Here is a 6002-nt window from a genome sequence, read left to right on the forward strand (position 1 = left end):
TAATATAGTTAATTTATAGTCCTCAAAAATAAATTTCCAAGGGTGGGAAAGTAGTCTTGATCAAGTTCTTCCAATATATGTGATGTCGTGTTATCTTCTTTCAAAAGTAATTTGCTGGAACCTGAGTAGAGAAATAACAAATTTTTGGTGGAGGTCTAAGTCAAATAATTGAGGCATACATTGGATAAGGTGGGATATGCTATATACTCAATTAGTTAATGGCAATCTAGGCTTCAGAACACGGGAAGAACTCAATAGTACCTTTTTTACAAAACAATTATGGAGCTTTTCAGGTTCTTGATTCCTAAATAAGGCTGGTGCTAGATCTTTCAAATATTGCAGCCCTCTAGAATTTCAAGTTTCAAATCGGCTATCGTATGTCTAACAGAATATCATAGCAGTGCCATTGCTGAACTGAGGTATCTGAAAAATAATAGGATCAGACTTCAGAACATGTGTAAAGTCCGAACTATGTGTAAAGTCAGAACTATGGATTCTATATAATCCGGCTCGCCTTTCCGAAGAGACTATATGATAAGAGATCCACTATTATATGTCAACTGCTCTAATCGATTTTGAGACAAAACGATAAAAGTTAGTCTGTCCCCAAGAACTTTTTTTCTTTGGAAGAAATTACCCTAAATAAAAAGATATGTGATAACACCGATTTTTGACAATTTTTATGGATTATTTTAATATTTTTTTCAAGTGTTTTTTTACTCTTTTTTTAAAGGTTTTCAAAAGATTTATATGTTTTTGAATTTTACAAAACTTTTCAGGTAACTTGAAAAAAATAGGTGCACATTGGAACAAAAGAGTATTTTTGAATAAATTCAGACCGTCAGAACTCTTAAGGAGAGACGAAGACCTTCTCACCGTCTGATCATCCCCAAAATTGGATACTTAACAGAAGATTCAATCTGCTTTTGAAATGCAATTGGTTTGGAGACATTTCAACGGTTGGATTTCAAGATATTCTATTTGCCCCGGAGACAATTGAAGACTGCCTTGAAGCCACATGACCGCGGCCAGCCTACCATTCACTGCGGCCAGGCCTTCCTTTCCCACGATCATGCCTCACGCAACCCCGACCAGCCCTCTCTGAATCAAAAAGCCAAATTCTGAAGGCCAAGTCATTTTCCAACCTTAATTCTGAAGCTTTAGACGTCATTGAGTATTGAAGATTATAAATGCTTGTCAATTAGGTAATTTTTATATATCTCTTTCATGCTTTAGACAAAGACAACTTCTTAGCCATTTTTAGTGATTTGTAGAGAAGATTTCTCAACATTGGATTCATCAATAGAGAAGCTTTTCTTTATCTTTTTTTCTTTACTGTTTTTAATTGCTTTCATTAAAACCAATGTTGATGTCGACCTCAGCCATATCTGAGTAGATCCCAAGTTGGGCATAGGGTTTCTGAAAAAAGGCTCTCATAATCGATTAAAACATCTAGGTTTTTAGATTTGGGACTTTATTTATGTTCTTCATTTATTCTTGTTCTTAAGGCATGTATGCTTGATTGATTACCTAGCGCCTGGTCTAGATGTTTAGTGTTGCTAGAGTTTTCATTAAGTGTCTGACCTAGAATGAAATGAGCGATTCTGCCATAGGTTACGATAGCTAGCTATGGTCGGTCGTGAGTACAGACGAGACTTGTGCAAGCTATTGCGTACACTTGTAGCCGGGGCCAGAGTCAAAAGCTACTGGTCAGGGTCGTGAGTGACAGTTGGTTATGATCACAAGAGTGACGTAGTCATACCACCGCACTCTAGCTCTAGAACCCTAGATATTTATATCACCTGAAAAACCCAATCTATAACCTCGGTTGTTTGAAACCGATTATTATCCTCTAGAGAGTTTCCGAAAGTCCATCGTTTTTATCATTGCTTCTAACTTCGATTAGTTTACCTGCTTTCTTAGATCTTCATTATCGCTTGCTTATTTTCATTAGATTTTTACTTGCTTTCTTAGATAGTTTTATTTGCTTTCTTTTGATTAGTTTAGATAGTGACACACCCCAAACCCCTTAAGCCGATTTAGTCTAGACATAAACTTAGAAATCGTGGAAAACACTAGGCACACAAATCCATGTGGATTCGATCCCTAAGTACTCAACCGATCAGCTGTGCAGTTGCAGCCTTGTTAATTTATTTAGGGTAAAACTTGTTAGGAAACACCAACATCTCATATCAATATGTTTGAGTCAGGAGGTCTCGAACGATGGTTATAGTTGGCCCTTGACTAAATCTGAAAACTATATGTAAAATCTTGTTACCATGCCTCAAGGGCCCGATCTCTCTTGACTTGTGATCTCCTTTTTCAGGGACTATGTACTACAATACTTAAGGCACATGTATAGAAATTAAAAACTACATGGAAACAAAACTATATTATGTGGTAGTGTTTCTAGGGATGTTAGGCAACATGTCAACATCTGTACTCACAACATGTTGGGAGAGACAAGAATGTCCTAGATCTGGAGTGGATGAGGAAACTATCAATTTGAGTGCCCACCCGCTAGACAAGTTGGGGCTCTATCATCTATTCTTTCATCTCCAGATATATTTCCTTCATCATCTACATATGGTAACTTAAATTATCTATTTTGGAGAGCAAAGGCATATGAACTGGGAGAAGAAGTCTTACGAGTGTTTCTGTGGATCTTGTATCTAATTGGGAAGACAAAGAATAAAACATTTTTTTGACAATGAAAATGATCTCTTAATCATGTCCTTCTAGAATGAAGTTTGGAGAAGAGCAGATATATGTGAGGAGCAGGAAGATGAACTCATTGCGACCCAAAACTTTAATTAACTCCTACCAACCATCGTGATATGTTATATAAATGGGTCATGGCACGGTTTCGACTCCCTTACTAGGAATGGATGACTAGTATGGAGGGTAAAAGGAAAATCTTTCTGGGCTTAAATGGTTTGAGGAGGAACTTATCACCATTACACATGGAGCTTGACAAACTATTTTTGGCAATGGATTGTATGGTTAATGAATATATATCTTACTTTTGATTGCACATATTTATTGAAATGATAGGAAAACTTTCAAATTGGCCCAATTTTACATCAAACCTTGAACTTTTTAGAGTTTAGATAGTCATTTGTATCTGTTAGTATTAGTTACTTTTCCGTAATGATAATATATGTATGTATTGCTGATAACACCGTATTTTGACCACTTTATGGATCATAATTATATCTTATGCAGGTGTTTTAACTCTGTTTTCAATGGTTTTTAAAGTGTTTTCAATATTTTAGAATTTCAAAAGACTTTACAGGAAACTTGGGCAAAAGATATGCAATTTGGAACAAATGAGCAATTTTGGATAAATGCAGACCGTCAGAAGTATGACAAGCGATGAAGTCCTTCTCACCTTCTGATCACCCCCAAAATTTGAGACAACATAGAGGATCCAACCAGCTTTCTAATGCACTTGGTTTGGAGACAATCCAACGGTTAGACTTCACATACTCCCGATGCAAGAATGACAGAAAATACAGTTCCGGAAGAGAGCCATGTGCCGGGACCGCGGCCAACACTTGTTTTCCCGCGGGAAGAGCCACCGAGACCGCGGAACTTGGTCGTTCACTTTCCAGACGACTTAATTAAAGCCCAGATCAATTCCTTTCATTATTTTTGAAGCCCTAAGTGTCCAGAACCACTCCAAAAGCTATAAATACCCCCTTTAGGTCATTCTAAAGGGGGGAATCGAAGGAGAGACAAACTTAGGGAGAGAGATCAAGATTTTCGTGTGAGAATCAAACCCTAGAGAGGGAGGCCGCCGTTTTTGAAGGAGGAGCGACCGCTGGAGGAAGACATCGCGCCTCCATCTGCTTCTCCGTTCTTCGTTCTTCTTCCCCGTTTTCTTTAATTTCCTGCACTTTCAATACTCTATGATGCTTTGTTACAATATGTTTGAGTAGTTACCCAGATGGGTTTAAAGGGATTGTTCAAAGGGAATTTCATGTGTCTTTGCTTATGAATCGATAGATTAGGATTATTAATGTTCTAGATGTTCTTTGTTTGCCTTTAATCTTACTGCGTGATTCTTTGCTGGCCACTTAGAAGCCGATCTGATATGATATGTTGCGAAAGTTTTCATTGATTGTCTGAACTAGGGTGAAACGAGCAATAATTTTATAGGAGTGGAAACCTACCTGTAGTTGAGTTGTGAATGTTGATGAGTCTTGTTCTGCTATTGCATCTTCTCCCTTCCAGGATCAGAGTGGAAACCTACTGATCAGGGTTGCGAGAGATAATTGTTTGGTGCTGCAAAAGTAGGCTATTCATACTTTCGTGTCTCGAGTTCTAAAACATATGTAGTTGATTACCTTTATCACTTGTTTAAAATCGACATAGCCTAGTCCATGAATCCCTGTGAAACCCCTTGAGCCCCAACGTTTGTTTTTCATTGCTTACAACCTTCAATTCTATTTGCTTTTCAATCGCTATTTACTTGCTTCAATTCGCCTTTGTTAATCGCTTTTTATTTGCTTTACCTGCTTTCTTTTTTAATTGCTTTTACTTGTTTAGCTTTCTAGTTTAGATTTTGTGACAACCAAAACCAAAAACCAAAACCCAAATCTGTTTAGTTCTAGTCTGATTTAAGCTTTGCCGTGAATTCGTACTGAAACAACTAAGTCTCTGTGGATCGATACCCTAAGTACTACAGCGCACATCTGTGCACTTGCAGACATTTAGGGGTTATAAATTTAAAACCTGAAGCTTAGTAAAACGAGAACGAACCAATACCCCGTTTACAAATCGCAATCAAGTTTTTGGCGCCGTTGTCGGGGACTTTGATTTGTTTCGTTGCGAATCCCAGCTTAAATCCATTAGAGCACTTGTTTACTTTTACTTTTTCTTTTGAAATTTTCAGGTTTCTCTACAATGAGAGATCGGGAACATGTTCCCGGGACTATTGGTGATCAACCATATCGTGTGGATGATGATCCAAGCGATGATGACCTGAATGATGATGAGTTTGAAGAACCAATCTATGATGACAATGAGCTGATCGGATCGACAAAACGTAAAGATGATGATGAACTGATTGGAAGTTTCGATTCACTCGAAAAGTTCATGGGAGATCGAAGAGCTATTCAACCAGCCTTACCAGAGGATGGCAAAACCGAAATTAAGGTACCATATATCCATTTAGTTCAACAAAATCAATTCCATGGTTACAATTCTGAACACCCGATTGACCATATCGAGACGTTCAAAGAATTATGTGAAACCATTACAGCAAATGGGAATTACCACAAGTGTAGTCTTTTCCCATTCTCTTTAAGAGACAATGCCAGCAAATGGGTAAAATCTTTGCCACCTGCTTCACTAAAAACGTGGGCAGCGTGTAGAACTGCTTTCCTAAATCGTTTTTATACTAGAAATTGTTCAAATCTCTTAAGAAACAAGATAAGAACTTATAAACAAAAAGAAGATGAAGATCTTTTAGATACTTGGGAAAGATTTAGGGAATACTAAAGAGATTGTCCACACCATGAATATACCGAGGAATACCTGCTGGGTATCTTCTATCGCGGTATAACTCCAGAGTTATGACACTCTTTCGACACAGCAAGTAATGGAGACTTCTCTACTAGATCTGTAGAAGATGCTCACGTTTTCATCAAAAATTTCGCAAACAGCATCCGTAATCAAGTAACCTTTGATAATTCTGCACTTCCTGAGAAGAAAGTAGAAATCTCAGAAGTTATGAAGTGTCTCCATCACATAATGAGTCATCTTGGATTGCAACAACCAAATAAGGTACACAATACGTGTAACTTAGACGGTTGGGACAACCCAATGGATTCTTATGATCAAGATATGATGAACACTGCAGAAGTCTACCAAATTCAAGATTTTCCATTCGTTTCTGATCACCGCGGGTCCATTCATTCGGACCGCGGCAAACCAAGCTTTCACCGCAGTCGTGATGATGCTGACCGCGGCCAAGACCTGTTTCACCGCGGTCACGA

The 6002-nt window shown here is 38.0% G+C and overlaps 1 non-coding gene across 1 annotated transcript; it reads right to left on the reverse strand.

The window, feature by feature from the left end:
* Nucleotides 1–5421: 5421 nt before the first annotated feature.
* On the reverse strand, nucleotides 5422–5528 carry LOC112086964. Its single transcript, XR_002899813.1, has one exon. It is a non-coding gene; the product is annotated as a small nucleolar RNA R71 (small nucleolar RNA).
* Between the last annotated feature and the right edge of the window lie 474 nt (nucleotides 5529–6002).

Source organism: Eutrema salsugineum, unplaced genomic scaffold (genome assembly GCF_000478725.1).
Source record: "Eutrema salsugineum unplaced genomic scaffold, Eutsalg1_0 scaffold_2, whole genome shotgun sequence".
NCBI lineage: Eukaryota > Viridiplantae > Streptophyta > Magnoliopsida > Brassicales > Brassicaceae > Eutrema > Eutrema salsugineum.